The sequence below is a fragment of the Bos indicus x Bos taurus genome, chromosome 10 (genome assembly GCF_003369695.1).
Source record: "Bos indicus x Bos taurus breed Angus x Brahman F1 hybrid chromosome 10, Bos_hybrid_MaternalHap_v2.0, whole genome shotgun sequence".
Taxonomy (NCBI): Eukaryota; Metazoa; Chordata; class Mammalia; order Artiodactyla; family Bovidae; genus Bos; species Bos indicus x Bos taurus.
In genome coordinates, this window is record NC_040085.1 from 5,980,759 (window position 1) to 5,992,579 (window position 11,821).

Below are 11,821 nucleotides of genomic sequence, written 5' to 3' on the forward strand. Positions count from 1 at the left end.
TTGAGCTCCAGAGCCTGTGAGCTGCAACCATTGAGCAGATGTGCCACAGCTAATGAAGCCGGCGCACCTAGAGCCTGTGCTCCAAAACCAGAGCCTGTGCTCCCACTGCAGTGGGAAGGCCAGACACCACAATGAAGAGTAGCCCCTGCTTTCCACAACTAGTGAAAGCCTGCGCAAAAGCAACAACGCAGCCCAAAAAAGGCATTTTTTTAAAATAAAATATTTAATTTAAAAAGCTAGATGAAAAGACATAAAAATAGACGTCAATGATGGGGAAGATTCACAATGCTCATGAATATGATACACGGTGTTATATGATATCTGAATATAATTGAAAAGGTAATAAAATGGGGACTTCCCTGGTGGTCCAGTGGTAAAGACTTTGGCATTCCAATGCAGGGGGTTGTAGGTTTGATTCTTGACCAAGGAACTAAAATCCCACATGTCTTGAGGTCAAAAAAACAAAAAATATAAAACAGAAGAAATATTGTAATAAATTCAATAAAGACTTTAAAAATTATCCACATCAAAATAAAGAAAATTTTTTAAAAAGGTACCTTGCTGCCTCCCTCCCAGTTTAAGAAGAAAGATAGGGCCAACACCTTTGAAACTCTCTGTGGTCCTTTCCCCAGTCACACTCCTCACTCCCTACTGTAAGTAACCACTATTCTGGACTTCATATTAACAATTACTTTGCTATCTATCCTCAAGGACCGCCCCCACCTCAACTATCAGAAAATTATTTTATTTAAAAGATACCAAAAAAAAAAAAGATATCAAAGTCCCAGTGTGCGAACAGATAAACTCAGAATGTCTCTAGTAGACCAACCCGGAGTTTAGATCATAGGCAGCCAAGCCATGGCGTCGGCCCTTAAAGTTGGCCCCAGAGCCGGGTTTGAATATGGTTCTTTACGAGGGGGAAGGGCGATCACTCAGGCTCATTTGCATACCCACAATGCACTGCAAACAGTTTAATAGTTTTCGAGTTTAATAAAAAAATTTTACTTAGTTGAATTTTCTAAATGTGAAAATATTATTTTCAGAATTCCTTGAGTAAATTTCCTCAGGTAGTGACCTTGGGAATAAATAGTCACCATCAGTGTACTAGGAGTTGTAGTTACTGGAAACGAATTACGGGCAGCAACAGGTATACTCTGGTTTCTCTTCAAAACGTATAAATCTTTCGCCTTTTACTAAAGATTTCCGTGGAGAGGAACAATTATGAGTCTTAAACTAATTTTTTGTAAGCCTTGCTTAATGCGGGGCTGTTTGTTGTTGTCTAAAAGAAAGAACTAGTATGTTTTGTAGTGTTTATAGACGACCGCCTTGTCATATACCTGTTAATAGCACGTTAGTTATATAATAGCAGTAGGTACGTATGTACAGTATGGCTTTCTGATTTTGTCGTTTGCTTTTAAAGGTTTCTTGAGGTGTTAATTCATTAAGTCAGTAAAAATAAACTGATGAAACAACTTTGACTAACACAGCTTATTAGAACCAAGTAGGTTTTTCCAATATGTTTCCGAAATGTTGTTATCATAATACATTAATTCTGGAGGTGCTTCTACAATGTTATTCACATGTGCTTTAAATGCTGTGGAAGTGAAGCTACACCGTCATGTCCGACTTTTTGTGACCCCGTAGACTGTATTTACCAGACTCCTCTGTCCATAGGATTTTCCAGGTACTGGAGTTGGGTTGCCATTGCTTTCTCCAGGGGAATCTTCCCGAACCCCAGGGATCAAACTCAGGTCTCCCGCATTGAAAACAGACGCTTTACCCTCTGAGCCACCAGGGAAATCAAATCCTGTATAGAGAAGGGGACAACGTAGAGAACAAAATGGTTCTAGAGAACACGTTGAGAACATCACCAACTCAATGGACAAGTGTTTGAGCAAGCTCCCAGACATGGTGAAATACAAGGAAGCCTGGTGTGCTGTAGCCTATGGGGTCGCAGAGTCAGACATGAGTGAGTGAGCCGCCAGGAATTGAACCTGGGACCTCAGCAGTAAAGCACAGCGTCCGAACTTTTCGATTGCCAGGGAGTTTCCAAAGTTAATCTTATTTAAGAGTACTTTCATAAAACTATTTTTCTTTGAGCCACTATTTTGGAGTTACAGCCCTGTTATCGATTATTTTCTTTGCTTAATGTGATTCTTTAGCATTTGATGTTAGTTATTTTGGGGTAAATTTGTAATTTTTCTGCACCTAAAGTATCTTTCCCTGCTGGCGCAGAGAATAGAGAGTCTGCCTGCAATGCGGGAGACCCATCCCTGGGTCGGGAAGATCCCCTAGAGAAGGAAATGACAACCCCCTCCAGTATTCTTGCCTGGAGGATCCCCATGGACAGAGAAGCCTGGCGGGCTACAGTCCATGGGGTCGCGAAGAGTCGGACGCGACTGAGCCACTTCACGTTGACGTTTTCAAAGCTTCTTCCCAGGTGGCGCTAGTGGTAAAGTACCCGCCTGCCAACGAGGGAGACAAGAGAGGCGGGTTGCCTCCCTAGGTCAGGAAGAGCCCCTGGAGGAGGAAATGGCAACCCACTCCAGTATTCTTGCCTGGATAATCCCATGAACAGAAAAGACTGGCGGGCTACAGTCCATGCGGTCGCCGGACAGCACGCAGGTACTTGTGGCAGAATTGAGCACTAAAAGGGGAAGCAAGCGCCCCCTTGTGGCCAACAGAGGCTGCAGCAGAAAGGAGAAAGGGACAAGAGCTGAGACCTAGAGGCCCAATCTACCTTGCACAGGAGCGTGCTTCTCCACTGCAGAATCTGGAAGGATTAGGTGTTGCTCTAAGTCTCATACCTGCCACTTGTAGCGGTAGCCTCTGGGATCCTGCCACAACAAAAAGGAACTAGAGAACAACCCATAAGAACAGGTAAGGCTGATTTAACATTAATCTCTTAATGTAGACCCTCACTGGAAGAGATTAGACCAAAAGCATTCTATAATAATTCCACAAATGCAGAAAAAGAATAAATTCAAATACCCATTCATTATACATTTAGGTGTGATGTTGCAGAGAAGACGCTTGAGAGTCCCTTGGACTGCAAGGAGATCAAACCAGTCCATCCTAAAGGAAATCGATCCTGAATATTCATTGGAAATCAATCCTGAATATTCATTGGAAACTGAAGCTCCAATACTTTGGCCACCTGATATGAAGAGCTGACTCATTAGAAAAGACCCTGATGCTGGGAAAAATTGAAGGAGGAAGTAGAAGGGGCTGACAGAGGATGAAATGATTGCATGGCATCACCAACTTGATGGACATAAGTTTGAGCAAGCTCCAGGAGATGGTGAAGATCAGGGAAGCTTGGCATACTGCCTGTCCATGGGGTTGTAAAGAGTCAAACATGACTGAGCAACTGAACAACAATATAGATAAAATTTAACATCTGCCTAAGCGACTTAACAACAATATAGGTAAAATTTAACATCTGCCTAACCTAAGGAAGAATTTTAGCAACCAAAAACCTGGAGCAAACACCACTAACAGAAAGTGTTATTAATGTTCCCTTTAGAGTCAGGAAGAAGACAAGAACAAATCACAATTTCAATTAAAAAAATTCCAATAAAGGTTTTTATGTTTTATATTTTTTAGTATGCCTTTTATCAATGCCTGATGATCTGATGTGGAGCTGATGTAATAATAATAGAAATAAAGTGCACAATAAGTGTAATGCACTTGAATCATCATGAAACCATCCCCCCACTCCCAACCATGGAAAAAGTGTCTTCTATGAGACTGTCCCCGGTGCCAAACAGGTTGGGGATTGCCACCTTACATTGCATACTAGTATGAATTGTTGCCAGAAATGGAAATTCCAGGCACACTATAAACAAATTGTTCCAGCCCCTCAAACCCCATATTTATAATCAGAGGTGTGTCCATGCTCTGGAGTCAGAAGTCCTAGAAACATCAATGGAGCTTGGAATGGCTAAAAAACAAGTTAACCCTCCTTGTAGTTCTCTAGCAAGTGAAAGCTGCCCAGGACCCTTTCAGAATGAAGGAGAGACCAGAGGTCCCCCCCAATCTAGGAGCAGAGAAACACTTTTCCTGTCCCCTCAGTGACTGAGCCCCTGGCCAGGCCCTGTGAGGTGTAACTATCGTCATAGGGTGAGAACGCTGCACCTCCGTGGGTCTTTAACTCCCCATCACACTGTGAAATATGGAAGAACACAAAGGAATCTCAAAACAAATGAATGAATGAATGGTGTGAATGAATCTCAGAAACAGGCTAAGTGAAGGAAGCCGGTCACAAAAAGCCAGGGAGTTGTATGTTTTCACTGGTGTGAAATGTCTAGAATAGGCACTTTAGAGACAGTATTTGGCAGAGGCTGGGGGATGGGAGAGCTGGGGAATAACTGCTAATGGGAACTATTCCTTTCTGGGGTTGATGAAAATGTTCTAAAACTAGATTGTGGGGACTTTGCTGGCAGTTCAGTGGTTAGGACTCCCTGCCTCCACTATAGGAGGTGCAGGTTTCACCCCTGGTTAGGGAACCAAGATCCCATATGGTTCACAGGCCTGCCAAAACAAAACAAAAACACTATTGTGTGCATGCGTGTCAAGTCACTTCAGTGGTATCCGACTCTTTCTAACCCTATAGACCGTAGCCTGCTAGGCTCCTCTGTCCATGGGATTCCCCTGGCAAGAATACTGGAGTGGGTTGCCATTTGCTTTTCCAGGGGATCTTCCCGACCCAGGGATTGAACCTGAGTCTCTCAAGCCTCCGGCATTGGCAGGCAGGTTCTTTACCACTAGCGCCACCCGATTGTGGAGATGATCGCACCATTCTGAATATGCTAAAAGCCACTTGCTAAGTCACTTCAGTCATGTCTGACTCTGTGCGACCCCATAGACGGCAGCCCACCAGGCTCCCCCGTCCCTGGGATTCTCCAGACAAGAACACTGGAGTGGGTTGCCATTTCCTTCTCCAATGCATGAAAGGGAAAAGTGAAAGTGAAGTCGCTCAGTTGTGCCCGACTCTTAACGACCCCATGGACTGCAGCCTTCCAGGCTCCTCCGTCCATGGGATTTTCCAGGCAAGAGTACTGGAGTGGGGTGCCATTTATTTACTTGTACACTTTAGATGGGTGAACTGTGTGGTAAGTGGATTATATCCCCCAAAAGCTGTTTTCGACTAATTTAAACCAAATATAATGTCAAATACATTGTGAGCAGAAAAACTAGCAAACCAAACATGACAACTGAGAGGTATCAAAGTTGGGAAGTGGAATATTGACACGGCCTCCGGAAAAGAATCAAAGAACTGCAATTTCCTTTCCCAAGACTTTCAGTTACCACAATCGTTAAGGAGTCTCTGTAGACTGTCGGAGCCCGTTCCTGAGCACTGCAGAGGAGAGTACAGCTCATGGGGGTTTTTTGGTTTGTTTTCTAAATAAGATGAGACTCGAGGTCTGAAGCTGAAATAACAAGATTTCATCGCCACAAGTAGCATCAGATCAGGAGGCAGGAAATCTGAAACCCAGCGCGGCAAGCGCCATTTTGGTTTGTTTTTTTTTTTGCCTGCGCATTTTGAGGGATCTTAGTTCCCCTACCCTGGGTTGGGAAGATCCCCTGGAGAAGGAAATGGCAACCCACTTCAGTATTCTTGCCTGGAGAATTCCATGGACCGAGGAGCCTGGTAGGCTACAGTCCATGGGGTCGCAAAGAGATACGACTGAGCGACTTCACTCAGTTCCCATACCAGTAAAGGAACCAGCAGGGAGTGAAAGCTAGAGCCCAAACCACTGGACCCCCTGGGAATATCCAAAGCTCCAATTTTAAACAGGACACGGCTGTGAATTTTTCTCAAACGGCAGAATATTCCAGAGTGTACATCTTGGACGTGCATGGTACAAACAGACAAAACACCTGTGTGCCCACCACGCAGTTCAAGAAAAAGGAAATTGTCAAACTTTGAAAACCGTCAATCCACCGAAGGGAGGAACCACGGTCATGAATTTGGTGCCAGTCACTTGCTATTTTTTTTTTCTTTTTCAATTTAACAGCAAAGTCTGGAACAGAAATCAAACTCAGACATACACAAAACATCTGAAACCCGGGTCTCCGCTGGGTGCGGCGTGTCCATGCCAGCCAGCCCGCCCGCCGCTTCGCCCCCTAGTGCTGACACAGGGGCGGTGCGTGGAGACAGCTTTCCCGAGCGGAGAGGCCGCCCACTTGCCTTATTTGCATACCCTCCCAGCGCTACACACCGTACACGTTTAAAATTATAAAACTTCAAATTTTCTTTTACCTATGTTTTCTGAAATTAGGCCCTTGTTTACAGAGTAATCTAGAAATTTTTGTTCAGGCACTGGCTCTCGGTGTTAGCTAGTCACTCTCACTGATCTAGGAGTTTCTGTTACTGGAGCTGTGAATTACTAGGGGATAGGTTATACTCTGGTTTCTCTTCAGATCGTATAAATCTTTCGCCTTTTACTAAAGATTTCCGTGGAGAGGAACAACTCTGAGTCTAAAACCAATTTTTTGAGGCTTTGCTTCGGCAAAGCTACTTATGTTGGTTAAAAATAAGATCTAATTCACGTAAATAGGAAATACAACTGAAGAGTTGGAGAAAGCTTGTTAAGGTGCTAAAAAGTTAGAGAAAGCTTGTTAAGCTGTGTGTGTTTACTGTTGGTTTTGGGAAATTACTATATAATCTTTAGTGATTGAATTACAGATGTATGCGCCTTACTTTTAGTCAGTTTGTGAGTGAGTCAGTTTTTTGCTCTCAGGGGGTTTTAAGTATTGGCAATTCAGTTTCAGCACTGGTGTTTCCAATGAAAATTCAGGACTGATTTTAAGATGGGATTGGTTAGTTTCTCTTATTGTCTTTTTCCAACAGTGTAGTTAATAAAGCATCAATTTTTCAGTGCTCGCTAAGTCTTTTTATTTGTATAATTCAGTTCTCACGTCTGTACGTGACTACCAGGAAAAGCATATATTTGACTAGATGGACCTTTGTTGGCAAGGTTAGTGTCTCAGCTTTGTACTATGTTGTCTAGATTGGTTATATCTTTTCTTTCAAGGAGCGAGCCTTTTAATTTTATAGCTGCAGTTACCATCTGCAGTGATTATGGAGCCCCCGCCAAAACTTCTTGGACTGCTTCCCCGTATATTTGCTCTGCAATGATGGGACCAGATGCCATGATCTTAGTTTTCTGAATGTTGAGCTTTAAGCCAACTTTTTCACTCTCCTCTTTCACTTTCAACAAGAGGCTCTTTAGTTCTTCACTTTCTGCCATAAGTGTGGTGTCATCTGCATATCTGATGTTATTGATATTTCTGCCAGCAATCTTGATTCCAGCTTGTGCTTCATCCAGTCCAGCATTTCTCATGATATACTCTGCATATAAGTTAAATAAGCAGGGTGATAATATACAGCCTTGACCTACTCCTTTTCGAATTGGAACCAGTCTGTTGCTCCATGCCTAACTGTTGCTTCTTGACCTGCATACAGATTTCTCAGGAGGCAGGTAAGGTGGTCTGGTAGTCCCGTCTCTTGAAGAATTTTTCCACAGTTTGTTGTGATCCACACAGTCAAATGCTTTGACATAGTCAATAATGCAGAAGTAGATGTTTGTCTGGAACTCTCTTGCTTTTTCAATGATCCAACGGATGTTGGCAATTTGATCTCTGGTTCTTCTGCCTTTTCTAATCACAAGTGATTAATGTGATAGCGTATGTTTGTTTTCTTTATTTACATGGCTTAATCTTCCTTGATGAGCAGTTATGTGTGAAGTTGATGGGGGTTTTGATTATTTTAGGGGCTGGTTAGTTAGATAATTTCGGGAAAAAACGTGGTTATTGTTTTTTCTTTTGTATTAAGTTTGAAGTCCAGGGTGTATTTTATGATTGAAATGTTTTAATTGGGACTTTTGTTTTTAAAACGCTCAACCAGATTGTAACTAAAAAAAAACCAGCTCAAAGTATAATAGACTGTAGATCTTATTCTCCCTTCATGGCTTTAGGGCTGGATTGTCTGTTTTACTTATTACAGGTTTGGTTATTAGAATAATGTTTTTCTTGTTGAGACTGTGTAAGGCTTTCTTTCCCTAAGAATGAAATGGAGTCACAGATTTCTTAGGGCAGACAGGTATAATAATTTGTCTCCAAAGCGAGTGTACCCATTTATACTTCCGCCAATGGCCTATGTATTTTCCCATCGTTTCTCAGCCTTACTGGCCCTTGGTATATTCAGGTTTTAAATTTCGCCCATCTGGTAATCATAAAGTAGTTATATCTTAGTTTTAATGTACATTTCTTTAATTACTAATGAGGTTGAACATCTTTTTAAAGACGTTTTGGCCATTCATGGTATCTCTTCCATGAAATGCATGTACTTGTCTTTTGCTGCAATGTCATTTTCTAAGTGGTTGTAGTTTTTGATACAGACTCTGGAGACTTTATTTTTTAAGTAAGACTTTGGTTTTTATTTATTTATGGCTGCACTGGGTCTTCATTGCCACTCAGGCTTTCCCTAGTTGCTGCGAGCAGGGGGCTACTCTCCTGTTGCAGCTTCTGATTGCGGTGGCTTCTCTTGTTGCGGAGCACTGACTTCAGGCACGCTGGCTTCAGATGTTGTGAATTGCAGGCTCTAGAGCACAGACTCAGTAGTTGTGGCACACAAACTTAGTTGCCCCATGGCAGGTGGGATCTTCCCAGACCAGGGATGGAACCTGAGCCCCTGCACTGGCAGGCGCATTCTTAACCACTGGGTCACCAGGGACGTCCTCCAGAGTCTAAATACATACTCTTTGCTGGTTATGTGGTGCAATTTCCTTCTCGCAGTTTAAGGCTTCCCTGTCCAATTTTTTTAGTCTCTTCTGGTGAACTGGTCTAAATTTTAATATTGTCAGATTGATCTTATTAAAAAAAATTGTATTCTGATTTTTTCCTTTGTGTGTGTGTTTAATAATTCATTGCCTCAAGTTATTAAATTCTATATATCTTTGTATTTTTATTATATATATAATTATATATAATAATATATATTATATATATTTTTATATATAATTATTATATATATTATATATTATATATATATATAATTTTTTTCTCTTTCTTTTTGGCCATACTGCACAGTATGCAGAACTTCCTCTGTGTGCTGTGCTTAGTTGCTCAGTCATGTCCGGAGCCTTGTGACCCCATGGACTGTAGCCCGCCAGACTCCTCTGCCCATAGAGATTCTCCAGGCAAGAATACTGGAGTGGTTTGCCGTGCCCTCCTCCAGGGGATCATCCCAACCCAGGGACTGAACCCAGGCCTACCACAGTGCAGGCAGATTCTTTATCATCTGAGCCACCAGGGCAGTACAGAACTTCCTCTACCAGGAATTAAACCTGTGCCCCCTGCAGTGGAGGTGGGGAGTCAACCGCTGGACCACCAAGGAAGTCCTGTATCTTTTAAAGTTATGCTTTTCATAATGTTATATTGTTATGAAATATATTAAGTATATTAGTATAATATATATACTATATATATAGTATATATAATACACTATGTATATTATATATACTATAATATATATACTATATATATAGTAAAATATATATAAGTATAAATATGAAATATATTAAGTATATTAAGTTATATCATAACATATATTTAAGTTCTTGATTCTTCTGGAACTGAATTTTTGTGCAGTAAGTCCTCTACATATGAACCTTCACATTGTGAACTTTCAAAGAGGCAAATGTGTGTTCACATGTCCAGTCACATACGTTAGCTCACGTGTCTGGCATACATTGTCATGTGTGTGCATCCTCTACAAATGGTTGTGCTTTTGTGTACCTTACTGAGTAGTGCTATGTAGAGTACAGTAGTACAGTAGCTTTATTTCAAGCCCAGGATGTCCGGAAGCAAATGTAACAGCAGTGGTGATGTAGCCGAAACTAGCATACTTTTCATGGTACTATACTGTGAGATTAAAAATGTTTTCTTTATTTTTTGTTTTGTTATGTATTATTCATGTGAAAAATGTTATAAATCTATATGGTGCTGCTGCTGCTAAGTCACTTCAGTTGTACAGTACTATATAGCCAACTGTGTTAGTTGGGTACCTAGGCTAACTTTGCTGGACTTATGAACAAACTGGACTTAAACAACTGTGCTCTCAGAATGGAACTCATTTGTATGTAAGGGACTTATATGGTGTGAAGTGCGGGTCACTTTTATTTCCGACAATCACCCAGCACTCTTTATTTATTGCTGTCTCCCCAATGATCTGCAGTGACAGCTCTGACAGACATCAGCTTTCCTTGCAAGACTGGGAATGTTTCTGTGCTCACTGTTTTTTTCTTCAAACCACTCTACTGCGGTGTGATTGACCTACAAAAAGCTGCACATGTTTAAGGTGTACAATGTGATGAGTTTGGAGTTAAGTACAGACCCGTGACGATCCGTGATATTAATATATTATAAGATTAGATGTGAGTTTTTTTGCTGTCGCGTTAGTTGTATTTGAAGTAGCGTATTGGAGAAGGAAATGGTAACCCACTCCAGTGTTCTTGCCTGGAGAATCCCAGGGACGGGGGAGCCTGGTAGGCTGCAGGCCATGGAGTCACACAGAGTCGGACACGACTGAGTGACTTCACTTTCACTTTTCACTTTCATGCATTGGAGAAGGAAATGGCAACCCACCCCAGTGCTCTTGCCTGGAGAATCCCAGGGACGGGGGAGCCTGGTGGGCTGCTGTCTATGGGGTCGCACAGAGTCGGACACGACTGAAGCGACTTAGCAGCAGCAGCAGCGGCACAGACCCATGAAATCGTTACCACAATCAATGTCATAAACACTCTGGGCTCTCCATTCTGTTCCGTGGGTCCAACTTATCTATCCCTGAGCTAATATCACACATCTTAATTCCTGTGGATTTATAGTAAGACTTGAAAGTGGTAGGCTTAATCCCTCTCTTTGGTTTTCTTTTCAGGAGTAACTTGGCTATCCTTTGTTCTTCCAAAAATGTTTAGAATAGCCTTCTGATTTCTATGAAAATTCCTACTGGGGATTTCCCTGGTGGTCCTGTGGTTAAGACTTCTGCCAATGCAAGGAAGGGATGCAGGTTTCTATAAGATCCCACATACCTCGTGGCAAAAAAAAAAAAAGTGTAAAACAGAAGCTATATTATAACAAATTCAATAAAGACAAAAAATGATCCACATTAAAAAAAAAAAGAAAATCCTATGGGATCTGAATTTATTTATTTAATATTTATTTAATTAAATAAGTTATTTACTTTTGGCCATACTGCGTGGCATGTGAGATCTTAGTTCCCCAACCGGGGATCAAACCCCAGCCCTTTGCAGTGAAAGCATGGAGTCCTAACCACTGGACTACCAAGGAGTTTTCATAATTTGAATTTACTATCTAACTACACAATTTTTAAAACTCCTTTTCTGATATTTTTTTCTCTTTTATTATTGAACAGTTAGCATATACAACGTTGATCTTATATAATATGAAGTAGAAATGATAGTGGACCTCTTTTTCTTACGCCTGATCTTAAAAGAAATGCCTTTAAATATTTCTCCATTGAATATGATGTTTAAGTTTTAGATAACTTTTATCAAGTATTTCCTTATACTCTCTGTTTACTTAAGTTTTGCTGCATCTATTAGGATGATCATGTGCTTTTTTTCTTTTAAATTATTAATGTGGTGAGTGACATTGATTTCCAAATGTTAAGCCAATTTTGCATTTCTGGGATAAATTTGTCTTAGGCTGCTGTGACAAAATACTATAAACCGGGTAACAGCGGAGACTTCTTTCTCACAGCTCCGGAGGTTGTGAGTCTGGAGTCAGGATGCCA

The 11,821-nt window shown here is 41.4% G+C and overlaps 2 non-coding genes across 2 annotated transcripts; both read left to right on the forward strand.

The window, feature by feature from the left end:
• The first annotated feature begins 1,149 nt into the window (after positions 1–1,149).
• On the forward strand, positions 1,150–1,267 carry LOC113900564. Its single transcript, XR_003513197.1, has one exon. It is a non-coding gene; the product is annotated as a U5 spliceosomal RNA (small nuclear RNA).
• A 5,139-nt stretch (positions 1,268–6,406) lies between these two features.
• Positions 6,407–6,522, forward strand: LOC113900562. The gene has a single exon (XR_003513195.1). It is a non-coding gene; the product is annotated as a U5 spliceosomal RNA (small nuclear RNA).
• Positions 6,523–11,821: the final 5,299 nt, after the last annotated feature.